We start from the raw sequence: 19,296 nt of genomic DNA on the forward strand, positions 1-19,296 counted from the left end.
GATGCTGTGTATATACTATAGTATATAGTGTGGAATCCCCACTATATATACTGGCACATCTCTACACTATATACGATGTAGTATACACACAGCTCCACTCTATATTCTTTTGTACAGTATATATTTATATGTATATAACTGATTGTAGTATATACTGTGGAGCTGTGTATACTTCTCCTGTCCTGTATACTTGGGGTAATTCTTAGTATCTGCTCTTATATATGTAGATATATCAGCACTCCGATTAATTGTCAAAAAAGTGGAGGACTCCTTATTAGCCCATGTGATAATGTTTCGGATCCACAACAGAACATTTCTCTGTTATGGAACTGAAATGTCGTCACATGGGCTAACTAATAGAGTCCACTGCTGAAGATTTGGTTCTGCTCCGAGTACCACTTCTCCTGTCCTATATATATATACCCTGCACAGTACCACTTCTCCTGTCCTGTATATATACACTGCACAGTACCACTTCTCCTGTACATGTTTTGTTCAAACCAAGTCTAAGAGTGCAGGTAGCGCTCAAACATGTCTGGTGATGAGACCCCCAAGTTCCCCCCTCACATCTTAGATTGTTGGTATGCATTTCTTCATCTTTTTGTAAAATATTTCTAACTTTTCGCCAATATACTTGGATCGGAAGCCGGATCCTTCCAACCTCTTATGAATATTAATATTGAGCAGAATTAATTTCGGCCTATTGGTTCGGCCACCACAACAGTCACGGTCTCATGTGGCCCCTTGGGAGAATTAATCTATTCCCGACTCTATTATGTATAGTGCTGTACACAAGGTGTACAAGATCACCTGTGTATTACTCACATGACCTACAGTGCATTGTGAAAGTATTTGGCCCCCTTGAACTTTTCTACCTTTTGCCACATTTCTGGCTTCAAACATAAAGATATAAAATTCAATTTTTTTGGGGGAAGAATCAACAACCAGTGGGACACAATCTTGAAGTGGAACGAAATTTATTGGATATTTTAAACTTTTTTAACAAATTAAAAACTGAAAAGTGGGGCGTGCAATATTATTCGGCCCCCTTGAGTTAATACTTTGTAGCGCCACCTTTTGCTGCGATTACAGCTGCAAGTCGCTTGGGGTATGTCTCTATCAGTTTTGCACATCGAGAGGCTGAAATTCTTGCCCATTCTTCCTTGCAAAACAGCTCGAGCTCATTGAGGTCGGATGGAGGGCATTTGTGAACAGCAGTTTTCAGCTCTTTCCACAGATTCTCGATTGGATTCAGGTCTGGACTTTGACTTGGCCATTCTAACACCTGGATACGTTTATTTTTGAACCATTCCATTGTAGATTTTGCTTTATGTTTGGGATCATTGTGTTGTTGGAAGATAAATCTCCGTCCCAGTCTCAGGTCTTTTGCAGACTCCAACAGGTTTTCTTCCAGAATGGTCCTGTATTTGGCTCCATCCATCTTCTTATCAATTTTAACCATCTTCCCTGTCCCTGCTGAAGAAAAGCAGGCCCAAACCATGATGCTACCACCAAGTTTGACAGTGGGGATGGTGTTTTGAGGGTGATGAGCTGTGTTGCATTTACGCCAAACATATCGTTTTGCATTGCGGCCAAAACGTTTGATTTTGGTTTCATCTGATCAGAGCACCTTATTCCACATGTTTGGTGTGTCTCCCAGGTGGCTTGTGGCAAATTCAAACAAGACTTTTTATGGATATCTTGAGTGATCATGGGCTTTTTGGCTGCATCTCTGATCAGTCTTCTCCTTGTTCGAGATGAAAGTTTAGAGGGACGGCCGGGTCTTGGTAGATTTGCAGTCGTCTGATACTCCTTCCATTCAATATGATCGCTTGCACAGTGCTCCTTGACATGTTTAAAACTTGGGAAATCTCTTTGTATCCAAATCCGGCTTTAAACTTTGCCACAACAGTATCTCGGACCTGCCTGGTGTGTTCCTTGGTCTTCATGATGCTCTCTGCACTTGAAACAGAACCCTGAGGCTATCACAGAGCAGGTGCATTTATATGGAGACTTGATTACACACAGGTGGATCCTATTTATCATTACCAGTCATTTAGGAGAACATTGGATCATTCAGAGATCCTCGCTGAACTTCTGGAATGAAAGTAAAGGGGCTGAATAATATTGCACGCCCCACTTTTCAGTTTTTAATCTGTTAAAAAAGTTTAAAATATCCCAAAAATTTCGTTCCACTTCACGATTGTGTCCCACTTGTTGATTCTTCCCAAACAAATTAGAATTTTATATCTTTATGTTTCAAGACAGAAATGTGGCAAAAGGTAGAAAAGTTCAAGGGGGCCAAATACTTTCAAACTGCACTGTATTAAAGGGGATCGTGTGACAGGTCAAATGATACATCGGGTACCTGGGGGGGGGGGGGGCGCGCCTTCTAAACTGCCCGGGGCCCTGGCTACTCTTAATCCACCCCTGCATAGAGTGACTGCAGACTTGTCATTTTACACCAGGCAACCCCTTTAACATGCCTTCTGTTCTCCCTATACAGCTAATCCCTATATCTGTGTTTTTACTTTTCTTCCTGTGATGTTTCATTTGAGATGAGTCTCAAATGAGATGTCACAGGAGGATGGCTCTGCAGTCACTTCCCTGCAGCTTCTTTCACTTTCCTCTGAACCAGGATGTCTTCAGGGGGCAGCACTGTGCTAACTTACCTCAGCTCTGTCATCGGCATCTCTTGATGTCCTGTTTTGGGTGCACGATGCAGACATGGTCACAGCATCAGTAGTCACTTCCATCTGTGCCCGCAACCCGCATCTTTGGTGGTTGCCACCACATATCTGTCCTCGCCATCTGCATCTTCGATAGCCGCCTCCATGGTCTCTGCTTCAATCACTTCAGGCTCTTTCCCTGAAATGAAATGTCATTAGGGGGTGGTGATAGAACCAGAGTGAGTGAGGGACAGCAGATAGAAGCTGTGGAGAAGGGACAGCTGGGCCATCCCCCTGCCAAGTCCCATTTCAGACTTCTCTCAAACGTAATGTCACAGGAAGTAAAGCAAAAAAAAAACTGATCTGGGGACTGGTTATATAGGGAAAACTTTAGGGAATTTTATAATAAAGTAAAATTCAAAAGTGGCTAGGGGTTAAAGATAGATATATATAAAGACCATTATAAGTATCAGACTACCCCTTTAAGGCTTTTTGTTCGTGTCTACAGCTGCATATACAGTACAGACCAAAAGTTTGGACACACCTTCTCATTTAAAGATTTTTCTGTATTTTCATAACTATGAAAATTGTACATTCACACTGAAAGCATCAAAATTATGAATTAACACATGTGGAATTATATACTTAACAAAAAAGTGTGAAACAACTGAAAATATGTCTTATATTCTAGGTTCTTCAAAGTAGCCACCTTTTGCTTTGATGACTGCTTTGCACACTCTTGGTATTCTCTTGATGAGCTTCAAGAGGTAGTCACCGGAAATGGTTTTCACTTCACAGGTGTGCCCTCTCAGGTTTAATAAGTGGGATTTCTTGCCTTATAAATGGGGTTGGGACCATCAGTTGTGTTGTGCCGAAGTCTGGTGGATACACAGCTGATAGCCCTACTGAATAGACTGTTAGAATTTGTATTATGGCAAGAAAAAAGCAGCTAAGTAAAGAAAAACGAGTGGCCATCATTACTTTAAGAAATGAAGGTCAGTCAGTCCGAAAAACTGGGAAAACTTTGAAAGTGTCCCCAAGTGCAGTTGCAAAAACCATCAAGCGCTTCAAAGAAACTGGCTCACATGAGAACCGCCCCAGGAAAGGAAGACCAAGAGTCACCTCTGCTTCTGAGGATAAGCTTATCCAAGTCACCAGCCTCAGAAATTGCAGGTTAACAGCAGCTCAGATTAGAGACCAGGTCAATGCCACACAGAGTTCTAGCAGCAGACACATCTCTTCAACAACTGTTAAGAAGAGACTTTGTGCAGCAGGCCTTCATGGTAAAATAGCTGCTAGGAATCCACTGCTAAGGACAGGCAACAAGCAGAAGAGACTTGTTTGGGCTAAAGAACACAAGGAATGGACATTAGACCAGTGGAAATCTGTGGTTTGGTCTGATGAGTCCAAATTTGAGATCTTTGGTTGCAACCACCGTGTCTTTGTGCGATGCAGAAAAGGTGAACGGATGGACTCTACATGCCTGGTTCCCACCGTGAAGCATGGAGGAGGATGTGTGAAGGTGTGGGGGTGCTTTGCTGGTGACACTGTTGGGAATTTATTCAAAATTGAAGGCATACTGAACCAGCATGGCTACCACAGCATCTTGTAGCGGCATGCTATTCCATCCGGTTTGCGTTTAGCCGGACCATCATTAATTTTTCAACAGGACAATGACCCCAAACACACCTCCAGGCTGTGTAAGGGCTATTTGACCAAGAACGAGAGTGATGGGGTGCTACGCCAGATTACCTGGCCTCCACAGTCACCAGACCTGAACCCAATCGAGATGGTTTGGGTTGAGCTGGACTGCAGAGTGAAGGCAAAATGGCCAACAAGTGCTAAGCATCTCTGGGCACTCCTTCAAGATTGTTGGAAAACCATTTCCGGTGACTACCTCTTGAAGCTCATCAAGAGAATGCCAAGAGTGTGCAAAGCCGTCATCAAAGCAAAAGGTGGTTACTTTGAAGAACCTAGAATATAAGACATAGTTTCACTTGTTTCACACTTTTTTGTTAAGTATATAATTCCACATGTGTTAATTCATAGTTTTGATGCCTTCAGTGTGAATGTACAATTTTTATTGTCAAGAAAATACAGAAAAATCTTTAAATGAGAAGGTGTGTCCAAACTTTTGGTCTGTACTGTGTATATATATGCAATTTTTTTCCATGTACAGCTGTCTTGAAAAGATTCATTATCTGTCTTTTCAATGCCCTTTAGACCATAGAATCTTGAAATCCTAGCCTAACTTACACAAAAAGATGCCCATTTGGCTTTTGTTAGGTCATTAAAGCCATTTGGGACATTATCATACACTTCAGGGGATATTCCCAGCATATACTCCAACGTTTAATTATAGACTTGATGTGAATTGAGCTTTTTGTAAGCCTTTTCTTGCATTGTTCACAATCCCTCATTTCAAGGAACCCATCGATATTAATTTCCATACAAATGTAGCCATTTTTTCCCACTTACACTAAATTATGGTCTATATGTTGATTACAGTTTTGTAAAGTATTTGAATTCATACTTTAGTATGCGATTCGTAATAACATATTTTAGCAACACCGTAAAATCTCAAAAGAAGTATACAAGAATAGTTCTCCATTGTTAACTTTCTGCGAACAATGGAATTGAAGCTATAGTTTTATACAATCACATGTGGCAGCTTTCAGCTCTAGATGCAACTTCTTGAGCAACCACTTAAATCCGTATTCTTGTTTTCAATAAGTAATTATTGCTTACCTGGGTGTTTTAGGTGGCAATGTGAGGAGGTATTGTATTAGCACCATGCCTGCCTCTGATAAATTTAGAGATAATTCACATGTCCATATTCTTTCTCATTTAACTGAAAACCATTACCATTGTCTGCAATGTACAATTTTCTGTAGACCATTGTTGGAGCAGATTGCAGAAGATTGTTTTGTTTGGAGGCCTTTGTGTTCCAGTTGTCTGGTTGGGAAAAAAATGAAGCTTTAAAATGCAATAAGCAATTCCACATGTGTTTTGTATTCACTCTTTATTATTATTTTGATGGTTTAGGAACAGATTTGCAAAACTTAGACTGTTTCTTAAAGTCTTCATTCTCTTTCTATTTTTATGGTAAATGTAAATTCTAGAATGATTTGGGAAATCTGTAAAGAAATTGAGATACGTAGTTAAGGAACAGAAACTTGTTTTGTAGTAATGTAGTGGTTCTTCTATTTCATGCACTGTAATATGCACATGCTGAAATAATACTGGATTCTGTTCAATATATGCTAATGTATCAGTCCTGAAGGGCATGAAGGGTTTTCTGACTTATTAAAAAATTGAGCTAAGAAGGCCATATTGCATAAAATAATAAGACACATTACTTGATGTTTCCAGCCAGTTTGCGTTGTGACAACTACATTACCGTCTAACCTTGTGACCACTGCAGCCAGCCACTGGCCTCAGTGGTGTACTAGATGGGTTGTAAGGTATGATATTGCTACAATGCGTTGTAAGGTATGATATTGCTACAATGCCAGTCTTTTTGTATTGTGATGCAACTATGATGTCCTCAAGTGCATTCCAATGAGACCAGTGATTGGCTGCAGAGGTGATATGGGTAATCGGGGTCATCATCTGAGCAGAACAGGATCCCTATAAAGTCTTCAAATTTAGGAGCTATGGCCTGGTTTCTGTATGTATAGCCTATCAGAATCCTTTTTTTTTTGTGTCTCAACTGATGTTAAAACTGCATCAGTAGTCATCTGGCTTTTCACCAATTCCATAGCAAAACTGGTGAGATGGATCAAAATGGCCAACATGTAAAATAGGATCATAGAATGTTAGAGTTGGAGGAGACCTCCAGGGTCATGTGGTCCAACCCTCTGCTCAATGCAGGAGTCACTAAACCATCTCAGACAGATGTCTGTCCAACCTCTGTTTGAAGACTTCCATTATAAAATCATAATCTTTCTTTCTTTCTTATCAATATTATTCTTATCTGGCTCTTTGAAGGGTTCGGCAGATCAATTGACGAGCCTGATGAATGTGGAAGGTTCCCTTGTGGCAGGGTTCACTCTCCTCCTGTACCAGTCGGTGACTCGTTTTTGTTCAAGATTATTGCACTTGTTTTTTGCTATGTATACTCCTTTTCACATGTAAAGCGCCTTGGAATAAATAGCGCTATAATAATAAAAAATAATAATAATAGCAAACGCTAGGAATTGCTCTAACATCAGTTTCCCTTTGCTAGATTACTGCCACATCAGAGAGAAAAAGAAATCTAGATGGCTGTAAAAATGGGAACCCAGGTTAAGTAATTTGACTTTTTTTGTGTCTTTCATTATTTTAATCAATTATTATTGGACTCTGTAAGTTATTGTCATTGAAGCAGGTCAGACCAGAGCCGGTGAGATTACATTAGTAATAGGGCAAAGAGAACATCTATCAACCCACCGTAGAAAACAGCAGCACATTTCTATACACACTTGTTACCTACAGTAGCTTCTGGTTGTTTATTTCCAGCCACACCATAAATGGTGGAAAAAACTGATAAATTGGGACTGTTAAAAATCTTTTAAATGAGTTCTGCAGGTTACCAAAAAGGGCATCTTCTGCAAAATGTAACTCCTGTTTGTTGTGCGCGCCGAGCATGAGATTTCACAGTTAGTTGGATTTGGTTTATTATTTAAATTAATTGATGGAATCCATTTAACTGGCTTACTCCTGCAATGTATTTATGCTGATGTGCCCCGCAGCCTGCCATTAATGCATACGCATATTGCCAAGTTCAGGGAAATGCGTGTGCACCCAGGCACAAGTTACATATTTTTTGCGTTTAATTAAAGCTTCTGATTTCAATGTGAAGAAGAAATTGAAATGGACTAAAATTCAGACTTGTCAAGCAGTTGTCATTCAGTGCAAAATAATGGCTGTCGTGCTGGCTGATGATTGGCGTGCTATAGCATTTGGTCATTTGTGAACCTCGAAAGTGCATTGTTAAAATATTCAATGTCAGGGGATTATGTTTTAGACGTAAAAGTTTAATGGTTGACCTGTATGTGTGGAAAGGCTCAGGGTATTTGCAAAATGGACTTTATTGATTTGCATCTTGGCTTAACACTAGGGAAACTTTATACTCTTTTTCAAACACTTCGTAAGCACGGTCTAAGCCTTTGAATGGTGCTCAGTAGACGAATTGAAACATTAGTCGAGGAACATGCCTTAACGTGCTTCATTGTACAGTCTCATTTATTAATAGGATCATTTCCTAATATTTCATGAACTGCTGGTAGTATGGCAGGGTAAGGCTTGTACCATGTGTATGAATTTTTGCATCAATACACCTGCATACTATTAATATAGCATTCACATTACATGGAATTGATATTTTAAAATTTTGAAAAAAATTCTATTTATGTTTAAACTACTCCATTTTATAAATATTGAGGATACCTAAAATGCGTTCATTTCACTGTTCTTCCTAAGTACCGTATTTTTCGGACTATAAGACACACTTTTTTCCTCCAAAATTTTGGAGGAAAGTGGGGGGTGCGTCTTATAGTCCGAACCTTCTATTCTATACTGTCTTGTTGCTGTGGGTGATGGGGTTATGGGGGGGCAGCAGCGGCGGAGGAGCGGGTACAGAAGGCAATAGCGGCTACTGCAGCCTACACTGTCCCCGCTGCTTAAGAAGATGAATATTCACTGCTCCCCACGCCCATGGGCATGGGGAGCAGTGAATATTCATTGTCCTTAATCGCGGGCGTACAGTGTAGCTGCAGCGCGGCTCCTGCAGCGCGGGTCCTGCAGCGCTCAGCAGTCATTTGTGCCCGCTAATAAAGAGCATGAATATTCACCCCCTCTCCATGCCCATGTCAGTTACGTCATGCTTTGCTCACACAGGGAGATCTGTGCTGGCTGCAGAAGAGGACACAGAGCTGGAGGAGAGAAGAAGAAAGGTGAGTAGGAGTGTTTAATTTTGTGTAATGGAGATGGAGGTGCCAGGCATACCAGGATGTGGGGGTGGCAGGCATACCAGGATGTGGGGGTGGCAGGCATACCAGGATGTGGGGGTGTCAGGCATACCAGGATGTGGAACAAAAACAAAAAAAAAAAACATAAGCATAAGCATACCAGGATGTGGGGGTGCCAGGCATACCAGGATGTGGGGGTGCCAGGCATACCAGGATGTGGGGGTGCCAGGCATACCAGGATGTGGGGGGGCCAGGCATACCAGGATGTGGGGGTGCCAGGCATACCAGGACGTGAGGGTGTCAGGCATACCAGGATGTGGACAAAAAAAACAAAAAAACATAAGCATACCAGGATGTGGGGCTGCCAGGCATACCAGGATGTGGGGGTGTCAGGCATACCAGGATGTGAGGGTGTCAGGCATACCAGGATGTGGGGCTGCCAGGCATACCAGGATGTGGGGCTGCCAGGCATACCAGGATGTGGGTCTGCCAGGCATACCAGGATGTGAGTCTGCCAGGCATACCAGGATGTGGGGCTGCCAGGCACACCAGGATGTAGGGCTGCCAGGCATACCAGGATGTGGGTGTGCCAGGCATACCAGGATGTGGGTGTGCCAGGCATACCAGGATGAGGGTGGCCAGGCATACCAGGATGAGGGTGGCCTGGCGTACCAGGATGAGGGTGGCCTGGTGTACCAGGATGAGGGTGGCCATGCATGCCAGGATGAGGGGTGCCAAGCATACCAGGATGAGGGGGGCCTTGCATACCAGGATGAGGGGTGCCAAGCATACCAGGATGAGGGGTGCCATGAATACCAGAATGGGGGCTATTACAACAGAATTATGGGATATTACCCCTATAACAGTGTCAGCAGCAGACCTTCTCCCACTTAACAGGGCATCATGACCACATTTTTTGCTTACATTTTTTTTTCCCTATTTTCCTCCTCTAAAACCCAGGTGCATCTTATGGTCCGGTGCGTCTTATAGTCCGAAAAATACGGTAGTTAATAGATATTGATCGTAAAGTCAAAGTATGTGAATTACAACACTATTGCTATAAGGAATCAATGTGATTTGTCTTATTCTTCTGATTTCCCTGAAGAACAAAATGCTGTATGGTTTGCAAAAGAAAAATTATCCCTAGCAACACCTCCTTAATTACTTAAGACTTGTGGACTCCTGAACGCAAGACAGACGACCTTTTGTGGGAAGCAGCCGTTTCCAATTAATTACTGTTTTTTTTTATCTTTGACTTCTTTTTAATGAAAAGTGTAAATCCCCAAATTATTACAGATTACTATTGTTGTGCCAGATTTTCTTACCGTTGAAGAATGTGGAACAAGTCCAAACGTATGGATACATTCATGTACGGTTTGAGAATTTCCCTGTTTAGATCTGATTTCATGGTTTAATATGCGTATGGAGCGATTTCAGATCCAAATGAGTCACTTTCATGTTGGAGATCTCTAGCACTGAACTGTATATTGCATTGTACAGGGGGAAGATGAGAATAGGAACAACTTATTTCACTAACGTTTGGCTGAAGGTTTTGGCATTATTATGTCGCCTGTTACCATTAAACCGTCTAGGCTGAATGGAAACCGATGCTGTTTCCATTATTCTAAAAAGAAACAAGTATGAAAACCAAACAAAAAACAAGTTAGATCAGTGTATGTATGAAACAGACCTTAAAATCATGTCATAAACACCTATAAATTTGAGCTCCAATATGATGCATAATTGGCTTCAATATGGCTGACATTGTCAACAGATAAAAGATATGAATTTACCAAGTTATAGTTACGGTAATTTCCTTTTTTTGGACATTAAAAAATATTTTAGAACCTTAACAATTAACATTAGCAATACATCACATTATGTATCTTATACTAATCTTGATTACAGCATGTATGATAGTCAAGAGCTGCACTCTCAATTCTGCTCTTTGTATTTACAAGGATCGGTGACAGACACCACGTAACAGCTTAGCTAAATTCCTGTAACACAGTGGAACAGTTGATTTTCCTACATCAGATTAATGTGCATTGCCTTCTATAATGACTACACTTTCCAGAATGCCAATTAAAGCAAAAAGTACTATGCAGACATGGCGCCACCATGGAATGCTGGGTAATTTATCGATAATTCTGGAGTACCAATCAGACTGTAACTCTGGTTGTAATACAGGACAAGTAATGCAACTGATTGGCAAAGTTAATATTTACTGTATAAAATTAAAGGGAACCTATCGCTAAATTCATTCAGCCCAAACTACGAATCAGAGACTGGCTGCGTGACTGCAGCCAGGTATATCTTTTTCTGAAATGCTGTTCTCTTTCAGAGAAAACATAGTTTGTATAAAGGACCATAAGAAGAGACAAGACTAGTCTTGACGAGGCCCCCAGCTGGTTTCATCCTATATATGCCCATGGGAGTGACCTGTCAATCTTCTGGGGTGGGTGGGGGGAGGAGAATCCATCCAGGGGCCACAGTCCTGTTTCTTCCTATGGTACCTGATGGTTTTTAAAATTATATTTTATAACATAATTGCATTGCCAGGCTGATTCATGCTGCCCATAGTTCAGGCAGCTTGAATCACCTGGCAGGTAATTTTTTATGAAAAAAGGACATATATTTTAAAGTGGTATTGTTGCCTAAGACATTCATGGCTTATCCAAAGGATATACCACAAGATATATGATACATAGTGGTCTCATCTCTGAGACCACCACCAATAATATCTCAATAATGGGAATCCATATCAGTTTGTGGAGACAGACGAAGAATGGAGAGGAATATGGCAGTGCATGTATGTTTCTCCATTCACTTCTATCTCAAGGGTTAGGAGATGGGACTCTGTTTCATCAGACATTTAGTTATGCCATATCCTATGAGATTGGAATAATCCATTATAGCCAATTTCAAAAGTCCGACATTCACTGTTTAAGTTTGTTCTGCGATATCCTTACTGACCACGGATCTCCAAACCTGAACTCAACGGTACTTGGACATGTGAAGCTGGCCTAAGGAGCTATCCCATATTTATTGCTTTTAGGAAAGAATAAGTACAATACCAAAGGAGGTCTGTATACCTCTGTACTAAGAAACTGTACAGCCCTGATGTGTGAATGAGCCCTTATACTGACACCTTAATACTATGTAATATATCCATTTCATTTTTATAAAAATTCAAGAGTAAAACAAGATGCCGAATTGCCAAGTAGGATCAGATCATAGTCCAAATATTAGACCTATTATACATGGTAGGATGATGGCTGGACATGTCAACATTAACACACTAAAGTAGATTTCCTCAAATTTATAAAAAAAAATCCTTCTTTTTTCTGTTATCAGTAAACATGATGTTATTCACAATGTTTATATTCAAAACATAAAAGAAGAACATTAATAAAGGCGAAAACATGAACACATTTTTATTATCGAATATTTATTAAATCCCGTGTAAGTGTTTGTTTATGACCCATGTGTGAATTGGCTTATTCATGGTGCGGTGCTCCCTGGAACGTGATAGCATTCAGAATGTAAGAGCTCTGATTGTTTCTCTTCTACTACGACTTGCATGGAAAACAGTCCTGATTAAAAGAGCTGGGACAAGTTGAATTGGCGATGCTCGGTGCTATTGAATCCATTGTCCTTCCGTTTCAATTGAGAACCCATATCTCATTTATAGCACAATATCTGGTAGAATTGTTTACTTCAATAAGACAACACGCTTTCTTGTCTCTCTATTCTTGCCTTTTATCACTGCAGTTGCATGTACAATCATAACTCTCATCTCAGATATTCTGCTCTTTCATGAAATGGGACACAGAATTATGTATGACTGCCATACTAATGAGCCAAGCAGACAAAGCTCACAATGTCTCCAATATCTTGTCCTCTGACTACACTTTGCTAATGGGTTGGGAGCTTTTGGGATTTGAGGCAAATGAGATGTTTCTGTTTCTTTTCACCCAACTGTGAAAGATTTAAGAGATTAATGTCCATCTGGTTTATTATTGATTTTGCATAGTATAATAATAGAGGGTTATTGTCTAAAAATTATCACTGCATATGTATTTATATTAGATCTATGTAACTTCCTGTAAATCAAAGATAAAACTCAAGTCAAGAGTAAAAAAAATCTTATTAAAGGGCCTTGTTTGGTTTAGAAAGGATAAGTGTATTTATGTGATAATCATTCCTCTGTGTGAAAAAAATATACTTCCATATCCTGTTGAAGTTTGTTCTGTTAAGGTTGATGTATAACCTACATACTGAAAGTTAGTTCCATGATTATTTGCAGTTGGAGGTGTAAGTTGAGAACCAATAAAGAATGTCAAATTCTGCAGCATTATCGATAAGGCGGAAAACACTCCAGGATTCAGGTTGGCTATGAACCTACAAAGGTTTTTTTAGCACCTAACTTCGTGAATTTTTTTTCTGTAGATGTGTAAGAGATTTCAGGGCCACTACAATATCTTGTTAGAACCTTTATAGACACCAAATTCAAAACTGGTATGATACTGAGTAGTTTTAATGTGAGAAGCATGAATACTAAAAAGATTTGCAGGACCCTGGTCTGGCTGCCACTAAGTACTGACAGGGAACGTCTTTGACCATCCGGCATTCTCTAGCATTTACAAGGCCCATGGCATTCGAATGCTGGCTGCAGAAGGTAGCAAGATACTGGTCCATCTGACATTGCATGACGTTTAGTCACTAGGCCTCACACAACATCATACAATATGTCTCGAGGGCCTTGTAAATGCCAGACACCTAGCATGTCAGCATTCAAGTTCCAGCCAAAGAATTTTGCAGGACCCTGGTTGGGCTACCGAAGTGGACACTGGAAAAGGTTCCTGCAAATGTATTTGCTCAACTCTAATAAATACCTCCTTATTTCTCCCCCATTGTGACAAAAAGGCCAATGATTTCCCATCTTTGTGTTGCAGCAATCTCCATGTCCATACAGTGAGGATGCTGGTCATATCATTATAACAGAGTTCCTCCTCAGGTTCCCACTTCTGCACATATGAAGAATTTCTACAGCCCTTGCACAGATACCTGCAGCAGGATCTCCTTCATCTGTCCAAACACTAGATGAGTTCTGTGCCTGTGCAGAAGTGGGGACAACTAAGGTGGTCAATGGTCATGTGCTATAATCACATAGCTGCTGCCAACTATATTTTATGAATGCCAAGTCGGCCATGTGTATGTTTACACAGTGCAAATACGGGAAGCTGAAGGTCTTTATTGGCACAACAGAGATCCATCATACTGGTATCTATTTTCTTTTCCCAGTACAAAATAACATTTTAATGCTTTTTCCATTTTTTTTGTCCATAAATGAAACTCTGCCAGATTTGGAACCTCATCACCATGTGGCGATGGAGGTTTATTTGTTAAAAAATGGATGTTTGGCGGTTATAGAATACTTCACTTCTTACATAGGTAAAGGCCCGAAAAGACTCATTTGTTGTTGTGGTGAAAGGGGTATTCAACTGGTGTTAGTGAGGTATATACTCAGGATTGGACTGGCCCACAGGAGAATAGGAGAATCCTCCAGTGGGCTCCTGTGCTAGAGTGGGCCACCACCCTCTTGTATGAGCAGTTGCCAAGAAACTGAATATTTCCTACAACGGTGTGTACTACTCCCTTCAGAGGAGAGCACAAACAGGCTCTAACAAGAGTAGAAAGAGAAGTGGGAGGCTCCGCTGCACAACTGAGCAACAAGACAAGTACATTAGAGTCTCTAGTTTGAGAAATTGACGCCTCACAGCTCCTCAACTGGCAGCTTCATTAAATAGTACACGCAAAATGCCAGTGTCAACGTCTACAGTGAAGAGGCGACTCCAGGATACTGGCCTTCAGGGCAAAGTGGCAAAGAAAAAACCATATCTGAGACTGGCTAATAAAAGGAAAAGATTAATATGGGCAAAAGAACACAGACATTGGACAGAGGAAGATTGAAAAAAAGTTTTATGGACAGACGAATCAAAGTTTGAGGTGTTTGGATCACACAGAAGAATATTTGTGAGACGCTGAACAACTGAAAAGATGCTGGAAGAGTGCCTGACGCCATCTGTCAAGCATGGTGGAGGTAATGTGATGGTCTGGGGTTGCTTTGGTGCTGGTAAAGTGGGAGATTTGTACAAGTAAATGGGATTTTGAATAAGGAAGGCTATCACTCTATTTTGCAACGCCATGCCATACCGCTTGGCGCTTGATTGGAGCCAATTTCATCCCACAACAGGACAATGACCCAAAGCACACCTCAAAATTATGCATGAACTATTTAGGGAAGAAGCAGGCTGCTGGTATTCTATCTGTAATGGAGTGGCCAGCGCAGTCACCAGATCTCAACCCCATTGAGCTGTTGTGGGAGCAGCTTGACCGTATGGTATGCAAAAAGTGCCCATCAAGCCAATCCAAGGGGCTTCAGGAAGCATGGGGTGAAATTTCTCAAGATTACCTCAGCAAATTAACGGCTAGAATGCCAAAGGTCTGCAATGCTGAAATTCCTGCAAAGGGAGCATTCTTTGATGAAAGCAAAGCTTGAAGGAGAAAATTATTCTTTCTAATAAAAATCATTATTTCTAACCTGGTCAATGTCTGGACTATATTTTCTAATAATTTTGCAACTCATTTGATAGATAAAAGTATGAGTTTTCATGGAAAACAGAAAATTGTCTGGGTGACCCCAAACTTTTGAACGGTAGTGTATATGCCTGTGTATGGCTTCTCTCCCTTTAATACAACATTTCAAGCCAAATTATTCTAAGTCAATGTTGACGACTGAAGTTCTGACTGTTCCTGTGCAAAACATTTATTGAAATATTATTCTGAAATTTGTAGCTATTGTAAATCAGAATAGATAGGTTATAATAAGACATTGTAGTAAATATTTCTCTGCATAACCTTTTTAAGAGTCATGTAAACATTGCTGACATTGAGAAATATGTGATCAACCTGCATTGTTAAATCATTGCCTTGGAAGCGAGCGCCTTGTGCACTTTGACAGCTAACCTTTTACAATGCTCTCAGATTTTAGTTTGTGCAAACTGAACAATACTTCAGCTGTCTTAGAAAACTACAGAAGTTTCAAGTGCTCAGAAGCAATGATACAGAATGTGAACAGGTTTGATATAATTGCTTGTCTGACTGAGGCATAATATAAAATTGTCATGAGGATCCTTCATAAAGTAGAGTGATGTGTTTCTCATCAATAATTTTTTTATTAGTCTTCTGATGTTGTACACACAAGGAAATGACAAGTCTCAAAAAAACATTTTATCAAAACATTGGTTTCCTATAGCAAGTTAATAATCAACCCCTATAATTAGATTTGCCTCTGTAAACTATATACCGGCAGCAATCTCTGGAAGCAAACGGGCTAGAGCTGAGCGGATCTTTTGAAATTCAAATTTGTTGATTTTGCCAAATTTCCTCTAAACATTAGATTCGTGAGGAACATATTTTCACCAATCTCAATACTGGAAAGCTTGTAATTGCTTGGAAAATACACGGGTAAAGGAGAGAGGAAACCTTGCTGACCATAAGAGTTTACACTCTTCAGTAGACAGAGACAGGATCCCGCTGACCAAAATGGCTTATACACTACAGAAGAGAGAGAGGGTCCCACTGACCATAAGAGCTTACACTCTACAGGAGAGAATGGGTCCCACTGACCATAAGAGCTTACACTCCACAGGAAAGAGAGGACCTCACTGACCATAGAAGCTTACACTCTACAGGAGAGAGAGAGAGAGGACCCTACTGATCATAGCAGCTTACACTCTACAGGAGAGAGAGGACCCCACTGACCATAGGAGCTTATACTCTACAGGAGAGAGAGAGGACCCCACTGACCATAGGAGCTTACACTCTACAGGAGAGAGAGGACCCCACTGACCATAAGAGCTTATACTCTACAGGAGAGAGAGAGAGGACCCCACTGACAATAGGAGCTTACACTCTACTAAAGAGAGAGACTTTCTCAGTGACTCTGGAGATGGATATAGAAAACGACTCTGCCAAACAAATTGTGCTCCACCAGGAGCTGCTGATCTGTGATGGCCCAGGTAGTGATCACCACTATACATGGTAAAATAATCCGTAACATGTGATAGCTGCAGGATATTATAGAGAAGCTCATGAGGCAGCACAAAATGACAGCCTGCTCTCTGATGCTTCAGCAATGTGGGAAATGCACACTACAAATCGAATTTCAAAATGTTCGAATTCGCATGAAATCACTAATTTCATAAAATTCTACTTGAACTCTGTCTTCCGTGGATCGATCTGTTCATCTATAAAAGGGGCCATATATCAGTTTCATAAAGTTCCCTTGCCCTTTTTGTTTTCTGTTTCCATTGACTAGTTTCCGCTTACCTAGAAATCATTTTGCAGGATATGTAATTGTAATCATGATGAATTACTCTTGACTCGGAGTCAACATTCTTACGTTCAATATTTTCATACATAATTTTTACTGGGTAATAGGCAGGAAAATAAAATGCTCAATAAATAAATTTTTCTTCTACGCACGAACAAAAATGGACATGTGAATGACCATTTGGAGTTATGGCTCCATAGACATTGCCTCAAAGATGGTCGATTTTAGTGGGACCTTCTAATGCATATAGGGGTCTTTGGACTCTTCCCTGAAGAGTTCAATCATTTTTGTATGCAAAGAAAATAAGCTGTCTCCAAGTGTCTGGCAGTGGCTTACTCCACATGCCACCTGCTTGCTCAGACTAGCCAAGCCTGCATGTGTATGGGGGTCTCAGAAGCAATAGCTGTTAGCTGAACCAATATTCAGCTTACAACTCCCTGATGTGTATGACACCCTTTAATATTGCTATCTACTATCTTTTATTTTGCCTGTATACAGCAATTATTTCAAATGATTAGTGGTTCTCATACTGGAATAAAGTGACAATATATTGTATGCCTTTGATGTGCTGTCCATTTAGATGACCACTATGAACAATGAAAAGGGTAGTATTATGCATGGTGGAGTCTTACTAACGTTTTGTTGGAAGTGATAAAAAAAAATAAAATGGTGGCTTTCTATCAAGTAAGACATTTGCTTGAATAACTTTCAAGAGTAACTGTACTTTCAAAAGCATTTGACATCTTATAGTGATATGTCAGAAGTTTTCATAGTTGCTACGTTGACCCCCCTACCTGTCGCCACTAACCGATCGCTAAAACCAGGGGGCAGAAGCATTTAGTTGGCCACTGCTCTCCTTTGGTAGAAGTGAGGGCATAGACATTCTATGGGCCCATTTACAGGTAACATTATCTTAAGGTGCTTTCACATTGCGTTTAGGCACCCATTAAGTATCTCACGTCGGGGCTTATGTCCGAACCCCTAACGTGCACTCTGCCGGGCATCATTTTTCGGCGTGTACGCCCGAAAATGATGCCCAGCAGAGTGCACGTGCGCTCTGTTGGCACCATTATTGTCGACTGCCCCAATGGCGCATACGTCCGAATCCCGTTTTGTGGGAGGTTCAGATGTAAGCCCCGATAGCGCCACTGAACGAGTGCCTAAACGCAATGTGAAAGCATCCTTACCGAGAAGAAGATTGCTTGAGGTTGAATTCTTCTTCCCCTTTGTTTCATCTACAGGTGGAGATGTCAGCAGCACCCATCAAAAATCCTAACATGTTTAATATAAATTGTCAAATGTGCTTTTTCCGAAAATGAAACATTTGAAATCTTTAATGTTAAGTCACCACAGTAGGCACAAAACAATTGAGTCTTTTTTATCGGAATGATTGCCCAGTTAAAATGACAATATAATAGCAGAACTGTGTCTACGATACATCAAGAATAATATCACGCTAATGACATTTCATAGGCAATTGGAAAACAGACCTCTTTTGGAAAACTAATTGAGCCATTTAGACATCTGTCTGATAAAATGACTGCTAGTATTTTGCTCTGCACTTAGTTCTTCATTTTCTTACTGGCACGCAGACTGTTGACTTTGTTGGCATTTATATTCGCCACTACTAAACAAATGCTGCAGTTTTGTATGACAATGTAATCTACACGGCACTGATGTCTGCTGTACCTGACGTTTGAAGTTCAATAATGATAAGTGGTATGACTGGTGCCATATCCTATCTGGGCAAACAGTGACTGAAGTGCTGAAAAACCCTATCGAACAAGGAAATCCTATTACTGCAGACATAATTGCAGTCTGTTTTCTGTTTGTCCTACCAAGTACAACGTGAAATGTGTTTACTTTGAAACTTTGAAGTTCAAATACTAAGAACTGTAGCAGTATGTGTTTCTTCAGTTAAGGTTATCAGAGGTGGCAGAGATATGTAGACTGTAGAGTTGCCATCGTATAAATCATCGCTGGCAAGTTCAAGGTGAGCAGTGCCAGGACAGGAGATGAGTGTCTCTGTAACTTATTACTGGCTGCACAAGATAGTAAATTCTTCTGTGTGAAGAACTTTGGGTCCAGGTGATCTCGCCAACACGAATTTCACACTATGACCTGAATGTGTGGATATTTATGGTGGCTGTGGAAGGATTGAAGTGCTGTACAATGTGTGCGAAGATTATTATTTGACTTTTTATTGTCATTTAGCTGGATGGACAGTAAAAGTGCCATTGATTTAGAGAATACAGTCCACATAGTTCATCATGTC

At 40.6% G+C, this 19,296-nt stretch overlaps 1 protein-coding gene across 8 annotated transcripts in view; it reads left to right on the forward strand.

Annotated features, from left to right (window-relative positions):
* The window catches only part of SEMA6A (semaphorin 6A), a 294,872-nt gene that overhangs the window by 23,116 nt on the left and 252,460 nt on the right, over positions 1 to 19,296 (forward strand). The window contains exon 2 of one of the 8 annotated variants that reach the window (XM_073676951.1): positions 8,550 to 8,605. The exons of the other annotated variants lie outside the window; for them this stretch is intronic. The gene's annotated coding sequence lies outside the window, so the exon portion shown is untranslated. The remainder of the gene's footprint in view (positions 1 to 8,549; positions 8,606 to 19,296) is intronic. 8 annotated transcript variants of the gene reach the window in all.

This window comes from Phyllobates terribilis, unplaced genomic scaffold, assembly GCF_046119375.1.
Source record: "Phyllobates terribilis strain yellow unplaced genomic scaffold, ASM4611937v1 Scaffold_1__5_contigs__length_1240528914, whole genome shotgun sequence".
NCBI classification, from domain to species: domain Eukaryota; kingdom Metazoa; phylum Chordata; class Amphibia; order Anura; family Dendrobatidae; genus Phyllobates; species Phyllobates terribilis.